The following is a 27,547-nucleotide window of genomic DNA, read 5'->3' as shown; positions in this document are numbered from 1 at the left end:
CAGTGACACATGGCTTCCGGTCATTTCCAGAAAAACAAGTTTCCAGAAAACTCCCTACCCCCCTCTCCCCTCCCTAACTCCCTACCACCACCCACCACCTATAAATTGATGCGAAATAAAGACAACACGGTCATTCGCCCTGATGAGGTCTCCGGCATAGGAGAAGAAACGTCGGCCATTTTAATAACCTGACGCGGGATATTCCCAAAAAACCATAGATCTACAAACATGGACCGCGAAACCTTTAGTAATTTGACACTTTTAGTTATCATTTAATGACGTTTGTGGAGTAATAGGGTAGTTTTGTCCGATATGTATACTTGGACTCTTGAGAAAATTGTCTATTCAATGAGACTTAGAACCATTATGAACAAATTTCCTGCATGTTCCCCATTCATTGAGGGTAACAATTGTGTATCTTGCATACATGATCCGATCCTTGTACATCAGAGACAAATGAAACAAGTGCTCAACAGTTGTTGCTTCTTATCGACACAGAGAGAGAAACATGGTCTTATCAATAGGAACCCTTCACCACCGAGGTTCTATGTCCTCCTTAAAATGCACAAGATCAATTATCCAGTCAGATCTGTTATATCAAACGTTTAATCTTCAACGCAGAAGCTAGCTTACGAATTGTCTTTCTCTTTTCCGCAGCATGCCATACGAGGGTGGTTTGAAAAGTTCTCGAAATCACCACGAGTTGTCAGCGATAGTGCAACGAACTTTACACGTGATATCCATAGGACTGTTCGCTGTAAACACATGCCACGTCAATGCTAGTGGAAGAGAACTGTGGCGGTGACGTGGCTTTTTCTGTTCCCGCAGAGTGATTCGCGAAGATGCAAAAAATCGAGGTTCGTGCGGTGATTAAGTACTTCGTAAAAATAGGTATGAAAGCAAAGGACATTCATGCCGATTTCCAGAATACACTAAGGGACTCTGCTTCTTCATAGTCAACTGTTGTTAAAAGGACAATTGAATTTAAATTTGGTCGGGAGAGCTTAGATGATGGTCCGCGCCAAGGGGGCGACAGAACTGCGATATATCGTATAGAAAACATCTTTTGTTTTGATTTTTCCGGAGCCCCAATGGTCCAACGGCCTACCCAACATAGAGGCGCTGGTGTAGCCTGTTTTTCTGAGCAGTAACGAACTGGAGGCTTGTGGAGGCTGCCATATTGAATCTCGCTGTAAACAAACGTGATATTGAGGCTTATTGATAGTCATTAGTGTTAACTGCAGACTTTTTTTATTGCTTACAGTGTCCCTTACGATTTTGGAATGTGCTCGATGAAGGATACGAGTCTCAGTGAACTTGGTTATTGCTAAATTGCATGGGTATGAAATGTATTTGGTGATGAAAATGTGAGATGTGAGTAATTTGTTTCCTTCATTATTCCATTTTGATTTCAACCTGTGATTAGCAAACCTTTTCTCATGTTTTCAACATTTCATGGTGTCTTGTATTCCTAATATTTCTATATGTTTTTCATTGTATTTGCAGTTTTTCTAGTGTTCAAACTACTCACGAATCGCTACTGATATACTTTGGTTTTGTTTAAAGCTAATCATTTTGTTGGTTATGTATTTAATTTGCTATTTCAACTTTGTCCATTCAACTGTTTAATTGTCATCAATTGAGCATAATTCATTAAGTGTTCTACAATGTTTACATTTCGTAAAACTTTCTCTTTCGTTTTTAAGTGAGAACTTAATTTCTACTACATTGATATAAAATATTCATCACTTTTCTCGTTGTCTACTTTTGGAATACTTTCTTTTGCATAAGTGATGGATATTAACATCTAAAAACCTTTCATTTTAAGACTCCTCTGCCAAGATATGTTATCTTAATCGGTACTCATCATGAACTACTTCCTACGAAATAATGTCCTTCTCCTTTCATAATTAAATAATTATCTTCCATGAAATGATATCCAAACTTGCATGCTTATTTCTAGTGAAGTGTTGTTATGGTCTATGGTTTCAGGATTAGCATTATTTTCCCTGTCCCTGAGCTGTTGCAAGATACATCTACCTCAAGGAAAATTGGGTCACCCTCTTTGTCTATAAGTGTGGAGTGTTTACTGAAGTTATGGAATCTGACTCCTATTACGCAAAGGCTGCTCATCTCTCATGTTGTCATTGATATTTGTTGCTTGTGCATCTCATGTGCTTGTAGAATTGTTAACTTCCTCAGATTTCATCTCTAGTATGTCATATTGAAATTTTTATTGTTGTATTTATTTTACCAGTCATTGTATCAATAAATACCAATGTCCACTGAAGTAAGTTTCCGAGATCATTTTTCTTACCAACCACCAGATCGCCAGATGACTTTGTACATTAATCTTGTATAATGGTTACTGCTTTAGTAACCTGGGGAAGTTCTTCAGGAATATTTTCCTACATTCATTGCTTTTAAGTTTCTCGCAATTGCAGTAGCATTATTAAGCCTGAATAGCACGCCCTATCGTGACGCGTAAAAGAACACGCGCCGAGATGTGCATTCAAACTTCGCGGCAGCGTTGGACCACTGGCATAGATGGCACTGATGTATCAAAACCTATACGCATTATCCTTATGGGTATGTCGCCCCATTGGTCCGCGCAAAGGTCGGCCAAGAAGTGTCACTACTCCAGAATTCATTACAAAGGTGCACAAAATGGTAATGGAGGATCGCTGATTGAAAGTGGGTGAAATTGCTCTTGCTTGCTAGATGTCATACAAAAGGGTATATTATATTTTAATTGAAAAATTAGTAATGAAAAAAATTATCTGCCAGATGAGTGCCGCGACTTTTGACGCTGGATCAAAAACGCATGAGAATGGACACATTGGAATAATGTTTGACCCGTTTTAAGGAAAATGAACAAGTTTTTTTGGATCGGTTTGTGACCAAAGATGAAACTTGGGTCCATTACTATTCCCCAGAGACAAAAACACAGCCAAAGCTGTGGATACATGATGATTATCCACCACCAAAGAAAGCAAAGACAATTATTTCGACTAAAAAGGTCATGGCATTAGTGTTCTGGGATGAGAAGGGGATTCTGTTTATAGATTGTCTCCCCACTAGGCAAACAACTACTAGAGAATACTTTACTCTTTTACTTTACTAGAGACTACTTTACTTTACTCTTGGACTAATTGCATACAAAATATACGCGAAAAAAGGCCAGGTTTAGCTAGGAAGAAAGTCATCATCTATCAATACAATGCACACATGTGCTGTCGTCATGGCAAAATAACACAAACTATGGTATTAATTGTTGCCACTTCCGTTTTATTCATCTCATGTGCCTCCGTCAGACTTCCATCTCTTCCCAAAACTGAATTTTTTTCATGGTGCACTTGGTGGATGAAATGATTCATTTCAAATGAAGAACTAATAGCCGGAGTTGAAAACTATTTTGCAGGCCTAGAGAAATCTCATTTTCTAGATGGGATCAAGCCACTAGAATATCGTTGGACCAAATGTAGCAATCTACAAGGAGACTATATTGAAAAATGAAATTAGTTTCAGTGATGTAAGAACATTTTTTCCATTTCATTCCGAGAACTTTCCAAACCACCCTCGTAATTCACTCAGAAATTTGGAATCAAAAAAACTCAATTGGACTTTCACGAACTCCAAACTCGATGACTCTACCAATTAATTCATAACAGTTTTCTTTTGATGTTTCGAACCTGCTTGCACGTGACCCTTTTTTTCTTAGACACTTTGGGAGCCGCCACTCAACTTTTAAAACTCATACAACTTTGCGCCAGTCAAAATCATTTTTCATTTGACCAAAAATTATACCGTTGATTTGATGTCCGCTTTCACCTCTTTTAGCTGCAATATTCATGGACAGCATTGAAAGAAAAAAATTTAACTCTGAGGAGATGCTTAAAAATGTTTTTTACTGGTCCATATTTGTCGATCGTATAATTTGCTTTTGGACGGGAAGCAAGCGACTACTTTCCCGATTGTTTTACACAGTAATTAGGATGATTATACACGAGGAAGTGATGCCATGCACGCAAAATTCACCTATAAATATTTAGAAACAACTTTTTTATACAGATTCATAATCATCGCACTTACAAGTTGTAATTGTTGCTCACGGCTTGTACGTTGCTTCTATAACTGCCTTCTCCAAGAAAACCAGCAATCACTTGAACATCCCACTTCACAGTGGAACTATAAAAACCTTATCTCAAGCGCCGAATGTCTCGTTACCTTGAAAGAAAAATAAGAGTTCATTAAATTATGTGTAATAATATTCCTAATTTACATAAAGCGAAAAATCCAAGTCATTAACAGTGCCTTCACAGCTCTGCGTTGCGTCGACGCCACGAGAGCTCCAGCCCCGCCAGCAAATTTTGCCCGTCACAGCTCTGCGTTGCGAAATCAAATGAAAGGCAAAAAGCGTCGGCCCCTAAAAATCGGCCTGGGAGCATATCATCATATGATTTCTGTTAGAGTGTGCAATTACTCATATGATCAATGTTTATAGGTTACCATGTTACGGTATAATAATGTGAGTTGTTGATTGATTAAGTTCTTGTATCGGTTGTGTCTGTATGACTTCTTCAAAAATAAAATAATAAGAATATTAACAAAGTACAACAGGTTATGGGCCCAGTCACGATATGAAAGAAGAAAAGTTTTATGTGGATCTGCTAAACTCAGTGCCTGGCCGCGGTGCCTCGCGTGTTTTGTGGAATATTGAAGATAGTGAACATAGATTATTCTGTTTGACTGGAGACCTTGAAAATGGAAGAAGAAGACAGATTTAAGATGCAACAATTTGACGGGAAGAATTACGATAGTTGGAAATTCTTAATGGAATTAATACTGGACGAAAAGAACGTAAGGTATATAATAGAGAAGCCGTATTCAGAAATAATAGCACCTTACGCAACTGCCCCAGACGGTGAAACCACAGCAGCGAAGAAATCAAGAGAAGTGAAATTGGAAGAATATGAGAGAGATAATAAGAGAATGAAGAGATATATAGCTGAAATAATCAAAATGGAGTTGTTGGAAATAGTTAAAGGTTTCGTCACTGCTCACGAAATGTGGATTGCACTGAAAAATAGATACGAGAAAAGGTCCATGGCGAGTGTAATTAGTCTCACCATTTCAAAATCTAAGACATTTGCCTAACCAAAACACGTTTGAGAAATTTTGTACAGAATTCGATAAGACTGTTCGTGAACTTTATGAAGCGGGAACCAAGAATGATCTAAGGCAACAGATAATTCCATTATCTCATTACTATGCCAAGTGAATATGACAGTGTAGTAACTTCATTACGAACTGTTGCTGCAACTCAAGATTTGAATATGGAAATAGTGAGACAGCAAATAGAAGAATATGAGCAAGGCCATGACAGAAAGAAGAGACTGAACGATGTGAATTTCCAGCCAACGGCGTTTGCTGGTTTCAGAGGAAGAGGAGGTATGACTTCACCAAAGCCAATTTTCCGATTCCCATTCAATAACTGTGGAATTGTTGGACACAAGATTGCCGACTGCTTCCGACCAGGAGGTGGTGCCTATCAACAGCATCAGTGACATCTGGTGGACTTCTCCCTACTTTCCTCTCCTTCTTCTTTGCTTCCTCCTCACTAATACGAAGACGCCAGAACTCCATGGTTAACATCTCCGTAGTCAAGGGCTCCAATCCTGACACTAAAGCATCGTACTCCTCAGGCATAGTCATTAGGAATTGTAAGATGAAGAAGGGAAGTATGTTTCTAAGTCAAACTAAATATATTGAAAAATTACTTGAGAGATTTAATATGGTTACAGCAAATCCAAGAGATACTCCTTTGGCATCCGGCAAATTCTGTGATGTTCAATCGGAACCAATTCAACATAATAGATATAGAGAGTTGATAGGACTTATGTATGCATATGTAGCAACAAGGCCAGATATTTCGGCATCAATTAGTTTTTATGGTCAGGATCAGACCAAACCCACTAAAGCTCTTTGGACTGGTTTAAAAAGAGTTATGTGTTATTTGAAAGGAACTAAGAACTATGGGTTGTTCTTCAAAGGTCTTAATGATAGCAATGTTGTTGGATATGCTGATGCAGACTATGCTAATCATAATGATAGAAAGTCTGTGTCAGGCTATGTTTTCAAAGTTTATGGAGATGAAGTTGTTTGGGCTTCAAGAAAACAGCGCACAGTTGCACTTTCATCTACTGAAGCTGAGTTTTATGCCCTAGCTTCAGCTACTGCAGAACTGCTTTGGTTGTATAATTTACTAGTTGAATTGAAAATTCAGGTGAAACGTCCAATTGTTATATATGAGGATAATCAAGCTTGCATTAATTCTTTGTCCAAATGGGATCAAAAGAGAATGAAGCATATTAATGTAAAATTTAATTTTGTAAGAGAATTAGTCAATAAGAAGTTGTTAATGTTCAATATATACCTACTGATTGTCAAGTAGCAGACATTTTCACCAAAGGGTTACCATATGCATCATTTTCAAAACGCAGAGCAGAACTTGGTCTGATGAAGGTTAATGACGTAAAGTTGTACATTGAGTTAAATGAATAAAATTAAAAGATAAGGGTAGAGATGAATGAGAAATTGAGGAGGAGTGTTAGAGTGTGCAATTTCTCATATGATCAATGTTTCTAGGTTACCATGTTACGGTATAATAATGTGAGTTGTTGATTGATTAAGTTCTTGAATCGGTTGTGTCTGTATGACTTCTTCAAAAATAAAATAATAAGAACATTAACGAAATACAACAATTTCGAGCCAAACGCACAATACATACGTTGCTTTGTGCATTGTTACGCAATTTCATTTCCTAAATTTTCTTCTCTACTATAATAAATAGCATACTACCTAACTAGGTCTCATCGCCACATCCATGTTACCCTCCATAAAAAACGTATAACAGCAAAAAGTCCCATTGCAATGGGATCAAAAATATTTAATTTCCTTCCCAAAAGTATTAAATTGATTAATTCTAATAGGGAATTTAAATCTTCTTTAAAGAAATTTTTAATTAATAAGTGCTACTACAGTGTAAATGAATTTTTAAATGACAAATGAACTCTGACCATTTTTACATTTTTAAGTGTTATGTTGATTACTTTGACGTGTCTTATATCTATGTTGTTTTCACAAGATCCTTGGACAAATAAAAAATTTATTATTATTATTATTATTATTATTATAGGGGCTGATGACGTATCCAGGGTCGGTTGGCCCAACCTAAGATGCCAAAGACGGGAGCAGAAGGCAGCGTGAGAAGAAAAAGCAAAGCGGTGAATCCGATAAATTAAAAAGGAACAATTGAAAGCAGCAACGAGATCGTCGTGCCCGTCGTGCCACTTCATAGCCAGGAAAGAGGTCCGGAACGCTGTCGACGAATTTTATAATAAGGACACTATATATTTCCAATGTTCAAGGAAAAGAGAGAGCCGGAAATTGCAGGTGGATGGGGTCGCAGCACTTGCACCTATTCGGTAAAATCTTACGCCCAGGCATGTGATAAAACGGATAAGGATAAGTACCATATTGACTCTGCATTCAAATACCTACTCGGAGAAGAATGGTGGTAAAACCTGGCACGGAAGACAGTTATTTACTCAAATGGCTTTTCAATCCACTTAAAAAACAAAATTACTCCATGTAACATAACCTATCTGTCCGAAATATTCTGAATTTTCATGAAATGCAACTTTTAAAAATAAAAGCATGGCAAGATTGCTGTCGACGCAGTTGAACAATGAGAATCGCTAGCTTTGTGCAAGTGTGTAATAAAAAATAGCAAGAGAATAGCATTTGCAGAGATCCCTGTAGACGAAATTACTGCGTCAAAAACAATGCTGGACCAACAGTGTTACGGCATTAAACCCATACGAAACACAGTCTATTCATCACGTGGAGGTAGTTGGTAGAAATATAATTAAATTGTCTCCTATGACTGTAGATCACAGTGCTAGATGTACTCACCACTTTAAGTGAGCATTAGACTCGATATCGAAGTAAAATTACTGCCAATGGGTACAAGGTGATTCATTTCGATGAATTTAGCGTGTTATATATTTACATTTTTCAATGATTATTCCATGGAAAACAAAACGTTACAAGCAACAAACTTCATGCTTCCGTCTGTGACACTCCGTTTTTATGATCAAAGAGAGGAAACCAACGCTTACGAAAAGTCGCGGTTTCGAAACCGTTTGGACAATACCAAGTACTATTTTACGAATTTCGTGGTTTTTCTAAATCTTGCATACTTTCAGAGCAATCATAAGAAATGTGACGATGTCACAAAACGGGGTTTCATTTTTGTCAGTCAGTAACGACGACTTTGAAATTCAAAATCTCCGGTTCTACAGGGGTCACAGGGTGGTACCAAAGCCAGTGTATGCCTTCATTGACTTCTTACTGTGGGAGAAAACCTCTATAAAGTTTCCACATTGATTAGTATTAAGTCAAAGGGGAAATAAATAAACAAAAACCAGGTGTAACGGTCAGTCAGACACGCGTAGAAACGCTCATAAGGAATTGATACAGAAATAGCTATATTTGATACAGTTATGCGACAAAAAAGTTCTCGGCATAAATGGGTTAAGATATTTAAAAATAAGTACTTGTATCGGTATTCGAAAATGCCTATATTATGCAAATTTGCAGTCAAATCTATCATTCGGAATTATTTTCTGGGGTAGCTCACACCAATTTCATAGTTTTTAAATTACGAAAACAGGCAATCAGGGCTATTCCCAATCTATCCTCTAGGGAGTCATGCAGACCACGTTTTCAATCCTCGCAAATAACGTCTCTTAATTCGTTGTATATTTTTAATTTAATAATATATGTAAAAAAAATCTGAACACATTTAATCTAAACTGCGAAATACATCAAATAAACACCCTGCAAAAGCATGAAAAAATTGTTTCATATTTGTTATTTTATATTCATATTTGTATTGCATCCAATCAATGTGGCAAACAAGGAAAAAAGATGGGGATTTACATCCACTGTCAAAAAATGGCTTATGCGGTATGAGGAGGTAGAGTTTCTGTTAAGAAAGGTGGCATAAAAACGTTTTCAATAAAAGGTCTATTGTATGTATGTAATTCTTATGCGTCTACGTAAGAAAGTAAGCTATCCATGTGTATATTTTTGGAATATCACAAGTAATTGCACTCGGTAAGAAAACAAATCACTGAATACAACGAAATAAATTTATTTTTCATGTGTGATTGCACCAGACCAGTACAATCAGTGTGAGATATGGTAGCCCCAAAACGATTCCAAAAGGAGTACCTATATATTCCACCATTATTAAAGTGTAATGATGTAATGTATTTGAATATAAGTGGAATAGAGTTATATTATTATTATGTCGAACCGAGGTCATCTAAACCGAAAGTGAGGGAACATATGGCTAAGGGGCTAACCTTCACTTTCTACCACAAGATATTTAAAAATTGTAAATATCAACTAAATCAAGTACGCATTAAAAATACTTCTGTTGCAAAATTCTGCGAGTAGTGATACTGATGAGTACTATGACTTATGTAAAAAAAATGTGTTAACAAAAAGAACTCCATAACCAAGCCATAATGCATGTATTAAATCACTGTGATCTTTCATGTACGTCTATTATGTTCTTATTTCATGCGCTGATATATCTATATTGACGATTATATATGTAATATTTGTTGTCTGGTGAGTATTGAAAGCTAAAATATGTATCAGTCAGCTGTCATTTATGTATTCAATTCATGTTTTGTTTTTCCTCTCTAACTTGACGATTTCTATGTTACTTTTGTAACCTAGCAGGAATAAAATTAATTTTATTGTTAATGGTCACTAAAATACAATGGAGACGCTGGGATCATTTTAAGAAAAGAGAAAAACCGAGTCATAGCAACGAATTTGGTAATATCGAAGTTCATTGTAAAATTGGCTGAAAAAAATTACAGACGAAATAATAACAAAGAGCTAAAACACGAAGAGGATACACGTTTGGTGAGAAATTGACGATGTGATTCTTGAAAAGTCAAATTCTTCATGGCTTGTGTACATATGAACAATTCCACGCTGAAAAAATTGGTGTTGTTATCACTTTAAACTCGATATTATCATTTTTTCGTAATCATAACTTATTGAAACTATACCAGCGTATACAGTTGGCCGAATACTATCTAATTTAGCAGCTGAAAGGATAAGTAATGTGTATTTCTCCAGGAATTCATAATTCAAGAGTATTTCTACCCTTACCGAAATTTGAAAAACAAAAAATCAATACTTCTCCATGACTCACCATGAAATTTCTGCTTTAATTATCATTAGTCTTTAGACTCTTGCTTTGTAAATTGTGGTTTTGTACACTAGAAATTGATCATTTTTAAGACATCTAAATGTAAAAAGAATGAAAATAATAATTGAAAATAAAAACAAATTTTTATAAAAAAAATGTTGTCGCGAACTTCAGAGAATTCAATTGAGTTTCTATGAGCCAGACAGTCTCTAAATAAATTGCTTCATATACAACGACAAAACTTGGGCGCGTGTTCAAGCATTACAATCTATTTATACTTAACGTCAATTAAAATTTAATTAACTATGCATCGTAGTTTCGTTGTGATACGATGTTTAAACGTTTTGCGTTGTTAATGAAGCAATTTATTGCGAGACTGTGTCAGGCTGAAAGAAAATGTATTCCATTCTTGTTATCCCGCGATAAAAATGTTGTTTTTATAAGCATTTATTTTTATCTTATGTTATCGTACGCGATCACCACAATCTCGGGGAACAAATGCGATCTCAGTAAAGTGAAATTTTCCGAGAAGCATTAAGAAACTGTTTTTAAGCAATTTTCAATTATAGGACTTGTAGTTGTAAGTTGTAATTGACGTCCATGCTTTAAATGCTGGTTTCTCGCTGATTTAAAAATGCCCGCTTCTAACAATAAAAGTAATCATCCAAAATCCGCTTGCAAATTAAAATATTGCAACTTATCTTCGTCGCCGACTCTCTGTTTATCTAAATATAAACCACTTAGTTCTACAGTGAACAGTGGATTAAAATACAATGCGAAGAAGAAGAAAATTGCCGATGACATCTCCAGGGCATCTCAAGAGCTTCCTCTCTTCGACTTGTCGCTATCATAAAACGCAAAAAAGCACTCTGGGGTTTTACATAATTATAATGTAAGTAAAAGTAAGGTTTCAGAATTACTATTGGTAGGCTATCTCTCATTTAAATCATTCTCATACAGTTGATTGAGTGCAATTATTATCAATGGTTGAACATTTATTGCATACTTTTTAGTTCGTGGTAAAAACATTTTTTATAAAAGTTTATTTTAATTCTTTTTAGTTTTAGATAAAATCTTATAAACGATCAATTTCTAATATAAGTGCTGTCTTTACTTTGAAATATTAAATTGTAGGATAGCTACTCAATTTTACAGGAACGGATGACAACGTTAATGAAGGAGAGCATTGCAGTAAAATGCCAGCCTTAGCCTATTTTTTGCAAAATGTTTTTAACCGGAAGAGTTCTCTTCCTGCTGAGCATTTCACAGATCGATAGGCAGATGAATTTTTGCAGAAGTGGAGGATGATACGCTGAAGGACTGCATAGAATTTTAACCCTTACATCCGTCTATTCATTACGACATATTTCGGCAAAATTTAAACCTGCTTTTCATAATATCAGTATTGGATAACAAATGATAATTTCAGCGTGTTGCACTTACCAATTTAATGATAAACTCCAAAGGAAAGGGCTGGCGGCGCGCCGTCCATAAGCTCTGGAGCGTCCACGAGTGGAAAGTTTTCCCCTGTTGCGTTGTTATTTACCCCAGGAGAATCTTTGATATTATTCACAGCACTCGAGATTACCAAATCCGCATTGATAACAGCTATGATATCAAATGGCGAGATACGGTGCAGTGAGGCACTATCAGGGGGCCCAATGAGGCCCAGCTACCCCTCATCTCACAAAATAACCGATATAAATATTTGGATGGGTGATTTGCAAAGTGGCCATAAGAAAACCTCTGCCACATTTGATGTCGCTAAATTTTACTATCAATATATGTTAAAACTTGTATTAGGTGACTTTTTGTCACTGAGTTGGGTAAACAATAACATTATTATTTCAATATACAGCCAGAGTTTGCAATATGATAATAATGCATACGTAATTTTAGAGCAAAAAAAATCAAGACTTCGACCACTTTGCTTTAAGGGAGTATGATAGCATGTATCCATATTCATAGTTGAACTAGCTGATCCGGCGAACTTCGCACCGCCTAATAATCAATGAACAGTTTAGTTTAACCGTTTATAAATCAAGAGCGGCTGTACTGACTACATACGAAAAAAATCAATAAAATTACAAAAATACTGGTCAACGTAGATTGTTTGAGTCGTTCGCGCCTGGTGACGCTGTTGGTCTACCAGGGAGCCGCGAGGGGCGCTGACGCACCGATCGCACGAGACGAGCGATGATGTGTTGTCCAGGCCATAGAGGTTACTGGAGGGGGCGCGCCCTATCCTTTCCAATAGCGGGAAGTGAAGCCAGGGGGGCGTGGCCAAATTGCGCATTTAGCCATGATGCCGTGCCCTGCTATAACACAGAGTCTTACGGGGCAACGACAAATTTTTGCTTTTAACTCATTAAATAATACCTTTAGGCATTTTCAAGAAAGGTACGATGAAAATAAATAGTAATACATGCCCAAAGAATAAATTTATGCTGGATCAGAGCCCTTGTGACCTGCAGGAAGACAATAATCAACGGACAATGAGGTGTTTAGTCAAGCATAATTGACTCAATATTACTAGCTAAACAATGACTGGCAATTCGAAAATTGCATTAATTTCAACTTAATGAATCTTAATCCGGAAATTAAAGATCGATTGAATATGTTGCTATGCACCGTCGTTACTTCTACGAACATAGTAATCACCATTGAACTCGTCATGAACTGCTCCTGTACGATAGAAATATTGACCAAACCCGAAGTTAAAATAAGTTTTACGACATTACGCAGAAAGAACTCACGACTTTGTTCCATATAATTCCATTTTCACTGTCAAAGCCCCCGAAAAAGAACGGTGCTACCTCTCGTAATGCAAGTTAATGCACTACGAGTGCGTACGTCCGCAGTTGACCATGCTCAAGTAAGATTGACGGACGAAAGATTGCGAAATCACTACGTTTTCGATACAAATTATTTTATTTTTACTACCCAAGCCCCTGGAAAATATCCATACTACATCAAGTAATGCCCCTTTGCACGCGAGTGAACTCGTCTGAGTGAGTGCCTCTAAATTTAACTTGACGAAAAGGTCGAAATATTATGATTTTTCAAAGAAAAACAAAATCAAGCATAAAAATTCATTTAATGGGCAAATTACAGAAAGATTAATTCACGACACAAAAAATTTTCACATTGTTCAAGTACAAGATTCAACTTTGGCAGATCAACAGCAAATGTAAACATACACAATGCATGGGTGAGGCCAAAAATGCAAAACCGAAATGCAAACAGCTAAGGCGATTGCAATTCATAATTTTTCCAGTGAGCAACTGCCACTCTTCATGATTCATCACAGGAAAGTAAATGGTGAAAGGTTTTCGGAAATGGCTTAATAAAAGGACCAGCAAACTTCCAAGGATATCCTGAAAAAAGTAGAAAGGCTGCGAAAGTGAATACGAATAGGTGGAAAGAAATTTCCTCTACAATAACCATTATTTTTATAAATACACCAATTCCAAAAAATATTACTATAGATAATGTATTTAAATTAAGGTACTAGCAATAATTACCACTTCCTGCCCCGTAAAGTTTAACATATGCTGAGAATAACAATCAAATAACGTAATTAACAGTGTCCTGTGATGCGTTAAGGTAATTACAAAGGGTAGAAGCTGGACCTAAGAGAAAATTGACATTGTTAACTGCCCGCATATTCTTTGTAAGAATAAAGTGTATTCTACTTAATCGCCTCTTTGAACCCTAAACATTCCTCCCCACTCTATGACTACACAGATGTTTCAAATTTCTGACCTTCACCAACGCCCGCTCTTTTCATGGTTTCTATGACTTCTCTTCCTACCTTCCCCATTCACTACCCTTAAGGAATCTCTTGACCCCCCCCCCCCCCTCCTTCAATGACCGAACTTTTTAGTCAAACTGTCTCCCCACTCCCTTGCTATCCTTCCCACCCCAACCTTCTCTTGCTGGACGGTATATATAAAGCGAGGAAGGCAAAAATTTGTACCTTGATAATGACACTACGCGTCGAAACTGGGTCAGTATTCAAATAATATTGTATGAAAGTTTACCATTCATAGTTTATTCTCATGGAAATCAAATAATGATGCAATGGTAACTCTCAACACAAAATCCAAAATTGAATCCAATGCCACACGATTTCAAGTTATCGCACACCTGAAAATAAACACAGAATTAAATGGTAGAGAATAAATAACAGAAATTCGCAAAATTTTCTCATGCAATTATAAAAATTAGTACAATAGAGGATCTTCAAGGATAAATCTAACACCTTATATCCAAAAATGGAATGATACCACATTAACCTTGAGTATCCTGTCAGCAAAAGGGACTTACAATGAAGGCTGGGAAAACTATATAAAAATATAATGCTTAACATTGACATCCAAGAAGACGATAGAACCAAATACAATGGATTATAAAGAAGTGAGGTGCTAAATAACTGATTCTTAAACATTTACCACCATCATCAACAGTTTCTCTGACATCTTTATACAACCTGCAATCATCTGACACTTCATAATACAACCTGCAAGGCAATGAAAAGATTCAATATCATTCAATATCAACAAACACCAAAATATCAAACAATGAGAGGAGAAAGGACACTCACTCCAGAGAGAACTGAGAATCTTCCAAGTAATAACATTCATCTCCAGCAGAAGAAGGAACTAAATACAATGGATTGCATTCAAGATATCAGAAATCACATAATTTTTTCAAACATCAATGATAACCAGCTCCAGGTTCGTGTTAAATCCTGCAGGGTGTTAAAGAGGAGTAAATATCATTTAAGGTTATGACACGAATAGTAGGTACATATTTCATTATTAGGATACAAAAGACAAACATTTCACGAGTAGTTGAAAGTTCTTTTAGTGTGCAATTTTCAGCTCAAACAGGATGATTTTTGCAACATTCTCCTCCAAAAAGATGATGGACCCAATAGATATACAGATGATTTCAGGTAGACTGCAGGCAACTAATTCTTCAATGTCATTACCAGCATCAAGAATTTTAGGAACAGGTTCGTGTTAAATCCTGCAGGTTGTACAAGAGGATAAAAATCATTTAAATAAACGACAAGAATAGCAGCTGCATATTTCCAGGAAAGGATATGAAAAACTTACATTTCACGAGTACTTGAAAGTTCTTTTGGTGTGCAATTTTCAGATCAAAGAAGATGACTTTTGCAACATTCTCCTCCAAAAAGATGATGGACCCAATGGATACAGATGATTTCCGGTAGACTGCAGGCAACTAATTATTCAATGTCATTACCAGTATCAAGAATTTTAGGAACAGGTTCATGTTAAATCCTGCAGGTTGTACAAGAGGATGGATACAGGTACATTCACTCAAAGGGAGGCAGCCTTGGGTGAACAGAAGGAGGCACATTATATAAATACACAGTGTTCGCTCATCAAAGAGTCCACAATAAAGTACATTCACTCAAAGGGGGGCAGCCTTGGGTGAACAGAAGGAGGCACACGATATAAATAAACTATATGTGCTCATCGATTACTCCACAAATTAATTTACTGTCCTCTAAACTGTATAAGTTTTGTGAAAATTTGCCTGACTTTGTTCGTCTGTAGAGTCTCAGTTACACATTTGGCATGGTGTGTCAACCTTATTTGGCAATAAGCAATAGATACAGCCCTCACGAGATGGATTTGATGATTTTCATCTGGATGCTGGTTAAGGGAATGATCAATTAAATTTGGGAATATGTTACTATTTCCACAGATTTCTTGCGCACGTATAACTAAAGGCAATAATTTTGTGTTTCCTATTTTAATTGCCACTCTCACAATTTTTTCACAAATTCTGCATATTTTGAAGACATCAGATGATGGTTGTGTTAACCCTCCTCTATTCTTCTTGTTTAATAACTTGCTTGATTTATTCTCGCTAGTTAAAAGTGGCCTGCAAACGAAGCACTTCAAGGTTCGCATCAATTTCCTTGCCACAAATCTAGCTATATACCCCACAACACTTTCTGATACTTCAGTAAGCTCCACAGGGTGGGGCATAGTAAGGTAGGAGTGATCGATGGGAGTAGGATCATCTATGTTTATGTCAAATATGTCCGTAGAGTCATTGATGGTTATTATGGAGCTATTGCCAGAAGTACTGCTTGTATATAAAATAGGGATATTTTGAATAGGAATGCAGCTGCCTCTTGCATTTCCAACTACTTGACAATGTGTTATCAGTTTTTTATAAGCCGCTCGAAACTGTCTCGCAGTGGGGTTGTTATTGAAGCCACCTTGCGACCTTATGCTGGAGAAGAATATTTCCAAGTGGTCTTGGCTGATTCTGTGCGTTGGGAGAAAACGTACCTCATTACTGCCCTCCTTCAGTAATGATTGATACAGCCCAAGAGTACTTGATATGCACACAAGGAAACCCAGTTTCCTATTGGACTGTACCACTAACTGACCAGTTGCATCTCTCAGTGTTAGAATGTACTCTTTCGCTTCACTGAAAAATTCCGACACCTCTTCAATGTTACCCCGGTGAATTGGTTTTTTCCATCCCTTTTGCAGTGCATTCCTGGAATTTAGTACATCAAATAGGCGGTTAAAAATTTTAAGGAAGGGACAGAGAGGTGCAGATCCTTGAAAATCTGGAAGGTCCAATTCTTCACAAAATGCAAGGGCGTCGGCCACTGAGTCACTTAGGACTTGTGCTGCCAGTCGCACCTTCATCTTCTGCCTCCTCCAGTCCATATGGGCAGCCCTCAATTTATTGCCCAGATGAACACCCTCCATGTCCTGAAGATTTTTTAACGCCTCTAGAAACTTCCAGTCTATTCCCCCTTCATCACCATCCCGGAGCAGTCTCTTATCCCCCAAAGTGTTTCTCACCAACTTTAACATATGACATGGGTCAAGAAAAACATAAACTGGGCTCCTGGTAACCGGATGTTGGAAATATGTAATCATATCTCCAGGGGTGAAGCGACAACCCAGTATATTAGCCATTGTTACATTCGATGCTGCCCCATCGAAAGTAAGGGAACTAACATTCATTCCAGTTTGATGAATTTCTGTCAGCACCTGGCTGACAGTATTTGCCCGCTGTTCCCCAGAGACACCATTAGTGAAGTAGTAGGCCACAGGCAGTTTCCACTTGTCGTTTATCCCCACAGCCATTACAACAAGCACCTCCTTTGCAATAGGCATACTATCACAATTAAAGTCATGACCGAAGTCCACGTAGCCATAATACCTGTAGCCATCCCACTCCACATGCTGTCTTATGGCCATTTCGTCAATAACAATATTTACAAAAATTTTATATGCACAACTATCTGCCCTGCTTTTCAATGTGCTGAGAGCCTCCAAGGATATCCCAGGATTCCCATGGACACTACCATACCACTTAGATATGGTCCTTGGGTGAGGCAAGCATGTATTATAGTGCTCCCTTACGTAACAATATGCCTTGGGCGAATAGAAATGGAGAGTTAGCGCAAAAGCTCTCAATTCTGCCTCATACTTTTGGGGGAGTGCCCTTTCCTCTCCACTTAATATGAGCCTCTGCATTAAAAATCTGCATGAGCCCGGAATGTTCTTCAGGATGCCAAGGCCACTGGTATCCATCAAATTTTTCTTCTCCAGGTCGCCCACAAGATTGGCCAATTTCTTATTTGCCTTCCCATGTCTCCTCTTCGCTTACTGAAACACCTTAATCTTTCTCCTGGCACTCTGGTAAAGCTTTGCCATCCTCTCCAGTTCCACTCGCAGTTTATGAACTTCCTTGCAGCAGTCAACCCCATGACACCAAGTAACAGGCTGCACAGGCTCAATGACGCAGACCTCAATAACATGTTGCCCTGGTGAAGCTGGGGCACATATGGCAGTTACCTCCTCCGTCAATTTCCTTTTACTCAGGCCTCCAGCCTGCTCTGCCCTCCTTTTCGAAGAAGTGCGCTCTCTCTTAGATACTTTCTGTAAGAAAAGCAGTCGTGAACTACAGATATAAATACAGAGTAATAATGGAAAAATTCTTCAGCAGCACTGCAAGTAATTGAAAAACTCATTCCCAAATTCTCAGTGACCGAATGACATAACTGGCAGGAGTAATCCCTGAAAGTAATAACCGGTCTTCCTCTCTTAAATAATTCAGGGAGATAATGCTAATGTGGCTGAAATATCTTATTTTGTTTGCTATTAAAATCCGCCTCAACCAAGAGTTAAGTCCACTCTCTAATGGTTAATGATTCAGGGGAACAACTTAAGTAGAGATATTCATTAAGTCAGTTAATATTACCATTTTATTAGGTGATGCAACTATCATTTCACTCCCAAAACTTATTCCTTGCTACTCACCGGAGCTAAGTGAGATGGAAACGATGGAAAAACTGATGGCACAACACCATCCCGCAATCGAACACAACTTAGGGATGTCCTGTCAAAGTCATTTGGATTGAAATGCTCCGAGCATAGAACACTGCTGCTGCTTGGAGACCAATCCTTCCTCCTCACTGCTTTCACCCAAGCTGCCCTCCGTGTCTCATCCTTAGGAAAACTAGAAAGGAAATAGTGGAGTACCAAATTCCACCCAACAAATGCAATGAGTCACAATGCGCTACTTATTTGCAGAAATTCCATCACTCATTCTATCATCAGAAGGCAGCAACATGTAGAATATTATATTCACCATGCTAGGTTGATGAATTAATACTGTCAACTGGGTCAGCAATTACGCAGTGGAAATAATGTGAAAATGATAAATAATTACATTTACTCGGCAATTGAAATAGCACATCAAATACCAATGCACTCAATGTGGTCACCACAGAATTTCATAGATGCATACCTTAGAATGTGACTGACTTCATTTATATTTAATTCATCATATCCTTGTCATGCTCAAACAATAAATAAGAACACACACCCATCAAGTGTAAAATGAATCCAGAAATAAGTTTTCGAGTTAATTATACAAGGGCCATTCATGAAAACTTGATATTGTGGATCCTTTAACATAGTTTCCTGCGGTGGGAAAGTTATAGGTCATAATCCCTCCCACCTCTTATAATACAAGAGTTGCTTTAAGATAACATAGCGGCCATGCACCATTGCCATCGAGAGGAAGTCAAAAATACCTCCAGCCGTTACTCTTACCATAATGTAACATACCCGCTAACACAGCAGTACATAGAAAAGTTAAACTAGCGGGATTAATTATCTCAATGTTAGTGTGCATCCCTCTGTAATCGAAAGTATGTAATGTGAACTTAACGTGATTTCAACATTTCCACCCCTGATTGTGTATGCATAGTATACTTTCCTTTACTTCTTCGATTTAATACATAAAACTTCTAAAATCCTACTTCAGCATCTTAGGGAACAGATAGTTTAAAAATAAAATTGACTAATTCACTTCATTAATTACACGTCATAACTATACGGGATAATATTGAAGGCAACGCGAGAAGTAATGAATCTTAAGTAAAGTAACTCACTAAAGCTACTATTGCCTAATTCATTACGAAATACAAGGGTCGGTTTAACGATCAAATGATCAGCTACAGTTGAAATTTAAATTGCTAAATAATCACACTTCCCTGCAATTATTTCTTCACCGATACCTATATTCACAAACTTAGTAACAAATCCCTAGGTATCATACTTTCTTTCTCTACGTTTTAAACATTGAGTACCGATGAACACAGCATAAAGCACGCTAAGGCCACTTTTTCACTAGTTCTTTCCGTCATTGAAATAATTAATATTACACACTTCCAAGGCATCATAACTGCTATGTCTTCTTCAATATTGTAACTGAAAAATTACAGAACACCACATAACTCCGCATAATACCTTACAAGCCATCAAAAAGGTGTGTGTGGCACGTGTTTCAGTCGCATTATTTCCCATCGTTACTATTATACTCGCAACAAAATAGTTAACATGACACTTAAAATACAAATAAAATACTTAATTACTACCGTTGACTAATAACATTATCAACTATTCACATTAAAAGGCACCCAAAACACTAGCACGTTGTAGGTAACAAATTCAATATGTATCAGGTGTAGCGAACATCTCACGCTATATTGCATTTTTTTGACTATTTTATTCTATATTTTACTCACCGGTGGAAAGTAAGGCCTGTATTCTTCCTTTCCGTGCGATTATTGCACCCGTAAGCCGAGCAGCAAACCATCTGCGAATGCAAAGTTTAAATAGCATATATCTGCCTAACGGAATGTTTCCGGATGTAGATAATAATATCCATGAAAACAAACACACTAATAAATATTTACGTACCTTTATATGACCTCTGTAGCCACTGGTTTCAGAAAAAAACAATATTTACTTAACATGTAAGCTTACGGCAAATCGACGAAGCAGGGCACAGCATGATGGCTAAATGCGCAAAAGTACCGTTATGCCTGGTTATGCCTGGCTTCACCTCAGAGCGCTTATGCCCCCTATGGTCCAGGCTCTTTTGACCGGGAGCAGTCATTCAGTCAGTCGCCAGTCTGCCTGCCAGTCTCTGTAAAGTCGCCTGGGTGCCCCGTCTCCTTGCCAGTCGTTCTAATCGTTGTAGAATTGAGCGAAAGGGTGCGTCGACGGCAGGTCATTTTGCGCCACTACTCAATGGTTTGATTCAAGACGCATTATAAATGGATCTACTACGCAATTTGTTTACATTAAATAGAGGGGAACTTTTAAATTTTATTAAAAAGACCTATTTCCTTGAGAAACAAAATTGTACTACAGTGGAGCCCCGCTAATCCGAAATAATTGGGACCGGACCCATTTCGGATTAGCGAATATTTCGGATTAAGCGGACTGTTATTAATTTAACGCTAAATTATTAAATACAACCTGCAACTACATAAATTAATCGCCGAAACGCCGTTTCACGTCCATACGGTATGAGAAACAACCAACTTCATTATGTACGCCGTACTGCAACGCTCTGCACGGCTACCGCTTGAGTTCGTAGTTGAAAAGAAATCCGATAGGTAGCAGAAAAACCTACGTTGTAGATTGTGCTGATACCGCTGATACCTATCCCGCCCCGCCCATTGCCTCCTTGTCACTTATTGAGCCCAGTGAGTCGTCGCGTTGCGTTAACATTGTGACTGTTATTTATTACAATTACAGACTGAAGTTAAGTGTAGTTTTACTAAGCGATATTTTACGCAATCTCCGTTGTTTATCTTAATGTTTATACAGTAAACAATTTTAGTTTTGTTAGTGCAGTGTAATGGCCTTAAACGTAAACATACTTCGATTACACTGCAGGATAAACTTGAAGTGTTAAAACGTTTGGATAAAGGGGAAAGTGCATCGAAATTGGCTATGGAGTTTGGAGTGGGAAATTCAACAATCGCCGACTGGAAGAAAAACCGAAATAAAATCGAACAGTTTAGCATAGCAACAACAAGTAAGTGTACTGAAACTCGTGAAACAGCTAAAAGCACATCACTAGATAAGCTTGACAGCGCTCTGTTTGTCTGGTTTTCTCAGGAGAGGGAAAAGGGTATCCCGATTAGTGGGTCCTTGGTCAAAGAAGAAGCCCTGCAATTAAATGAATTAATGAACGGAGACGATTCATTCAAAGCCAGCTCAGGTTGGCTTAATCGTTTCAAGAACCGCCACGGGATTCGTCAGTTAGCCATAACTGGGGAGCGTCTGTCTTCTGATGTGGCTGCTGCATCTGAATATGTAAATACATTTGCTGACCTGATCGCTGCTGGAAACTATTCAACGCAGCAAATATACAATGCTGACGAGACAGGCCTTAACTTTAAGGCATTGCCTAGAAAAAGTCTAGCTAGAAAAAGTCTGCTGCTAGTCTGTGTGGAGATGGTGCACTTCTTAACTGGAGCGGAGGCGATTGCGGCAAAGGAACGCGAGAAAGTGGGGGCACTAAGGGCTTTAAACTTTTTCCTTGCCTCTAGTTAAGACATTTTTTCCAGAGTTTTAATTTCCATTATCTTCCGTTCCTCTATCATTTTCGGGCAACCGCGAGAGTAAGCCGCATGGGTACCCTCGCAATTCACGCAGCAGGCCTCTTCAGCGCACTTGTCCCCATCGTGATTGTCCTTGCCGCAGCGCGGGCAGGTGGCCTTGTCCTCACATCGCGCAGCGATGTGGCCGAAGCGCTGGCACTGGAAAATACGCACGGGGCTGGGGATGAACGGTCTCACGGGATCCGATTCGTACCCAATAAATACCCTGTTGGGGAGAGTTTCCATAGCGAACGTGAGGATCACGGAGGTGGTGCTTTTTATCTCACCGTTTGGATGGCTTGTGATCTTAGTTAGTTATTGTTGTTTTTAGGGTGCGTCGACATCTTAGGTCATTTTGCACGGCATTATTCCATTCGTAAAAATTCATTTTGGAAGGATCACGTCATAAACCTGAACCTGAAGGAATCTGGATATTTATTTCCTCGGAATATAAAATAATAGGTGAGAAAGGTGTGTGCGTGAATACAAATTGTGTAACGAGGTTAGATTTCATTCAGCAGACCAATAGTTTTCAGAAATTTTATTACCCGACTAAGACGTTTAGGGTCGTCACGAAGCATGTCGTTTAGTCCTCCAACAAGGTTCATCCTATATCGCAATACCCGATATAGGTCACATTCCGTAAGGATATGTCTCACACTGATTATAGTCACATTCCTCACAATGAGGCGGGATTTTCTCTTCCGTGAATAGATAGGAGTGAGTCATGGCGCAGTGCCCTATCCTCAGTCGTGTGATGACTACCTCCTCTCTCCGAGTATTCCCTACCGAAGAGGCCCACTCTGAAACGTCAGGTTTCACGCTACGGAGTTTCTCCCCGTTTGGGAACACCAGCGTTCTTTCCACTGATTTAAAACGATTCTCTTCCACGATACCTGGAGACCACCTGCAGGTACTAGCAGTGTATTGCGTTCTATATCGGATAGAGCCTCTTTCGCCGCTGTCTGCCTTTTCGTATCCGCGTATTCCCATATGCCCTGGTATCCACATGAAACTGATTTTCGCACCCCTCATTTGGAGGGAGTGGAGGGCAACATAAATTTCGTTTGCAATGGGATGCGATGGACAGAAACGGAGTATGGTCTGCAGAGAGCTCATTGAGTCAGTGCAGATGACATAAGGTGTGTCGTTTTGATGGATTCCCTGAAGGGCCATCCACAGAGCAATCAATTTAGCCGTGAGAATGCCGCACAGAGGGCTAAGCTTCCGCTTGATGATACCGTGGTGATTTGAGACCACGGCACATGCACACGCCGAATCAGTTTTCGACCCGTCCGTGTACACGGGAATTAACTCTGGGTTGAGGGCTAAGAATTCGTTGAAGAGCTGCTTGAACTCGGCGGCCGAGGTGGAAATCTAAATACGTCTGTGGAGTTGCGTATCGCATAACGGTCTCGTCTTCTCCCATGGAGGTAGTCTACAAGTAACAGCGGGGAATTATACGGGAACGTTGAACGGACATTCGTCTAAAAAGTTTCTTAGCCGTACGCTTACTGGTGTGGTGGCTTTCCGTCGTCGGTTAAATATTTCTAAAAATCGCGGTTTGAAAATGACATTATGCGCTGGGTGATTTCTCGTCGCTAAAATTTTTGCAGCGTAGTTGCACATTAGAAACTTCCGTCGCGTTTCGAGAGGTGGCTCTCCAGCTTCAGCACACAAACTCAGGATGGGTGACGTCCTGAAAGCCCCAGTTGCCAAGCGCAGGCCAGCATGGTGTACGGTTAATAGTGGTTTCAGGTAGGAGTCACGTCCGGACGAATAGACTATGGACCCGTAATCTAATCTGGAGCGTACTAGTGCGCGGTACAGTAAAATCATTGAGGAGCGATCCGCTCCCCAAGCCGTTCCAGTTAAAAACCGTAAAATATTTAAAAATCTTCAGACATCTCTCCCGCAAGTCTTTTGTGTGTTCACGCCAGTTTAACCGTCGGTCAAATATCATCCACAAGAAGCGCTATGACTCAACGAAAGGGAGTACAGCATTGCCTAGGCGAGGGTTTGGTGGGAGATGAATCCCACGCAAACATTGGAAATGCAGGCACTTAGTTTTCTCCCCAGAGAATCGAAATCCGTTTCGCTTGGACCACACGTTCAGCCTGTTGAGAGTAATTTGCAACTGCCGTCCTGCTGTTGCAACTCTAGACGAACGGCAACATATCACCAAGTCGTCTACAAATAGAGATCCCATCAACGGTTCCTGAATACAGTCGACTACGTCGTCAATAGCAATGGCGAAGAGAGTCACGCTTAAAACTGAGGCCTGGGGTATGCCATTGTCAAGTGAATAAAATTGTGAGAGATGCCTTCCTGTTCGTACCTTAAAAACTCGGTCGGTTAAAAAGTTTTGAATAAAAATCGGCAAGTTCCCCCTAAAATCCCACGCATGAAGCCTGTCTAGCATTCTCCTCCGCCAGACTCTGTTATACGCCTTTTCTAGGTCGAAAAAGACTGCTACGACATGCTGTCGAAGGAGGAAGGCTTCCTGAATAAAATTTTCTGCGCGGACGAGGTGATGTAATGTGGATCTACCTCGGCGGAAGCCACATTGAATGTTTGAGAGAAGCTTTTGACTTTCCAGCCACCACATGAGTCTTCGATTTATCATTTTCTCCATGACTTTACATAGGCAGCTTGTGAGGGAAATGGGTCTGTAATTATTCGGATCAGCTTTTTCTTTTCCTTGTTTAGGGATAGGTACCACTATTGACTCCCGCCATGACGATGGAAAATCCCTGTCAACCCAAAGTTGGTTTAAAGTTAGCAGAACTTCGTCCTATGCCTTTTCCGGAATATTACGGAGGAATGCATGATGTACCTCGTCCAACCCTGGCGAGGTGTTCCTGGTGTCTTCGATGGCGGAAGTGAGTTCCCACAGGGTGAACGGGTCATTGTACGGAGCATCTGTATCTCCTTCTAAGAAAGAAAGGCGAGAGGTTTCGTGTTGACGTTTACGGTGGAGAAAGGAGCCGTGAAAGTTATCATCGCTGCTTGTGTTGGCTAGGACCTGCCCAAAAGCTTCCGAAATGGCGGGCGCTGTTGTCAATAAATTGCCGTCAATTTTCAAGTAGGACACGTTGTTAGGCTGTCCCGAAGCTAAAATGGATTTGACCTTGCGCCATACCTGCGCAAGTGGTGTTTTGTAGTTAACACTGGCAATAAATTCCATCCATGAGATCCTTTTAGCCACTTTCACCACACGACGAGCTTTGGATCGCAGGCGGCGGAAAGAGGCCAAGTTTGTTGCTGTGGGGTATTTATTAAATATTCGAAGAGCCTTCTTACGAATACTAATAGCTCTGGCACATTCATCGTTCCACCATGGTACCCGTGGTCGTTTTGCCTTACCTCGAGATCGCGGTACACTAACATTTGCAGCTTCTATGATGGCCGAAGTTAAGAGCTCGATGTTTTGTACAGCGTCCCGATTATTATCGTGCAAGTATTTAAAAATTCTTTAAAATGGTCCCAGTCGGCTTTACGGGGAAGCCAGGTAACCGGTCGATTAAAATTGTCATTTACACAGTGGTCTTCTGTAATTAAAAGCGGGAAGTGATCAATCCCACATAGGTCGTCGTGCACGGCCACGCTAGTCTTCGTTATAAGACTGCTTGATAAAATACAAAGGTCTATGGAGGAGTACTCACCATTAAAACTGTTATAACGTGTCTTTTCCTCGCTGTTCACTAAAATAAGGTTAGAATCTATAATAAAATTAGATAAAATTCTTCCTCGCCGGTTTTGCTGGGTCCTTGTGCTACCCCACAAGGCGTCATGCGCGTTAAAATCTCCAAGCAATATAAAGGGGTTAGGTAGTTGGCGGGTAAGGTTCTCCAAGTTGCACCGCGTGACCGGCGCACCCTCCGGTAGGTAAACGTTGCATAACGTTATAGTCTCTGGAGCATGGATTGTCACGCTACTGTTTGAAATGGAGTGGTCAAGTGCAATCGGGAGGTGTAAATGGTCTCCCGAATAGCAATTGCCACTCCACCTTGGGCTCTTTGACCACTGGTGTCGTCGTGTCAAAAAACATTAAAACCCTTTAAAATTCCTTTTTCTGAAACTTTAAAATGCGTCTCTTGGAGACAAACACAACTAGGGTTAAAATCACGAATTAAAATGGTAAGCTCCTCCCTGTGTCGGTAAAAACCATTACAGTTCCACTGTATGATAAAAGTCATTAAAATAGGGAATAAGTTAAATAAATAAACTAAAACTGGTTCACTAGGCTAGAGGGAGACTCAACGCTGAAATCGTCTCTTCTCCTTAGCCTTCGCCCGGTTTAACTCTGACTCCGAGATATCGTCTTCATCCATGGACTCTGGTAGGCTATGTGTAGCCTTACCAGATGGACCGGGGGACTGGGACTTCCCACGCTTGTTTACGGTTCTTCCCACGCTGTGTACGGGAGTTCCGGTTCTTCTTCGAAGAATCCAACACTGCGTCATTTTTTTCTGTCATAATGTTCTTTGTTACCGATTTAATAGCCTTATCCGGTTTGGCATGGTTGTTGCTGTTGTCCGTTGCTTTGTTCTCTTTCACGTTTTTTTTTGTTTCCTTGGCTTACATTGTTATTATTATTATTAACTGAGATGTCTACTACTGCAGCGTACGATCTTGAAAAGGTAGGTGCCATTAACGTTCTGAATTTTTTGCGGGCTTCAAAATAGGGTAACTTCTCCACAGTCTTGATTTCCATGATTTTCTTCTCTTCCATCATTTTAGGACAATCACGGGCGTACACTGGGTGTGTACCCTCGCAATTGACGCAGGATGGATCTGAGGTGCACGAATCACCGTCATGTTTATCTTTGCCACAGCGTGGGCAGGTGGCCTTGCCCTGGCATCTTGTTGCGAAGTGGCCGAAACGCTGGCATTGGAGGCATCGCATAGGACTGGGGATGAATGGTCGGATTGACACAGATTCGTAGCCCACATATATCTTTTCGGGAAGTGTGTCGCGTGAGAATGTTAGGATTACAGATGTGCTATTTATCAGCTCGCCGTTCCTTTTAATTTTTAATCGGACACATAGAGGAGGTCATAATTGCTGATTACACCCCGGCAAATGTTAAGGGTGCGGTGCCCTTGAATCTTGACAGGAATATTATTAAATTTCTCTAATGCGAGTAATTTTTCGCTTTGTGCTTCGTTTGTTGTCTGTATTAGAAGCGATCCGTCTCTTAATTTTTTGGCGGATTTTAGGTCATTAGTCACCGTTGCTGAAAGGACTCTACGTAATAAGAAAG

The 27,547-nt window shown here is 39.3% G+C and overlaps 1 protein-coding gene and 2 long non-coding RNA genes across 5 annotated transcripts in view; all 3 read right to left on the bottom strand.

Moving 5' to 3' along the window:
- LOC124162765 overlaps positions 1–11,820 on the bottom strand; it is a 35,454-nt gene extending 23,634 nt beyond the window's left edge. The window contains exons 1-2 of the mRNA XM_046539401.1: positions 11,744–11,820; positions 4,093–4,227 (exon numbers count right to left, since the gene is read on the bottom strand). The gene's annotated coding sequence lies outside the window, so the exon portion shown is untranslated. The remainder of the gene's footprint in view (positions 1–4,092; positions 4,228–11,743) is intronic.
- A 1,819-nt stretch (positions 11,821–13,639) lies between these two features.
- On the bottom strand, positions 13,640–16,509 carry LOC124162767. 3 transcript variants are annotated; one of them, XR_006865664.1, is made up of 5 exons: positions 15,424–16,509; positions 15,144–15,334; positions 14,907–15,053; positions 14,344–14,822; positions 13,640–13,677 (listed from the first exon to the last, which is right to left on the bottom strand). It is a non-coding gene; the product is annotated as an uncharacterized LOC124162767 (long non-coding RNA). The 3 variants fall into 3 exon arrangements; XR_006865665.1 differs by lacking the exon at positions 13,640–13,677 and having other exon boundaries at positions 14,183–14,449; positions 14,755–14,822; positions 15,424–16,508; XR_006865663.1 differs by lacking the exon at positions 13,640–13,677 and having other exon boundaries at positions 14,183–14,822; positions 15,424–16,508.
- A 3,894-nt stretch (positions 16,510–20,403) lies between these two features.
- Positions 20,404–22,042, bottom strand: LOC124162768. Its single transcript, XR_006865666.1, has 2 exons — positions 20,584–22,042; positions 20,404–20,479 (listed from the first exon to the last, which is right to left on the bottom strand). It is a non-coding gene; the product is annotated as an uncharacterized LOC124162768 (long non-coding RNA).
- Between the last annotated feature and the right edge of the window lie 5,505 nt (positions 22,043–27,547).

Source organism: Ischnura elegans, chromosome 7, assembly GCF_921293095.1.
Source record: "Ischnura elegans chromosome 7, ioIscEleg1.1, whole genome shotgun sequence".
Taxonomy (NCBI): domain Eukaryota; kingdom Metazoa; phylum Arthropoda; class Insecta; order Odonata; family Coenagrionidae; genus Ischnura; species Ischnura elegans.
The sequence above is the reverse complement of the archived record's forward strand: the minus strand, read 5'-3'. Positions and strand labels throughout refer to the sequence as shown.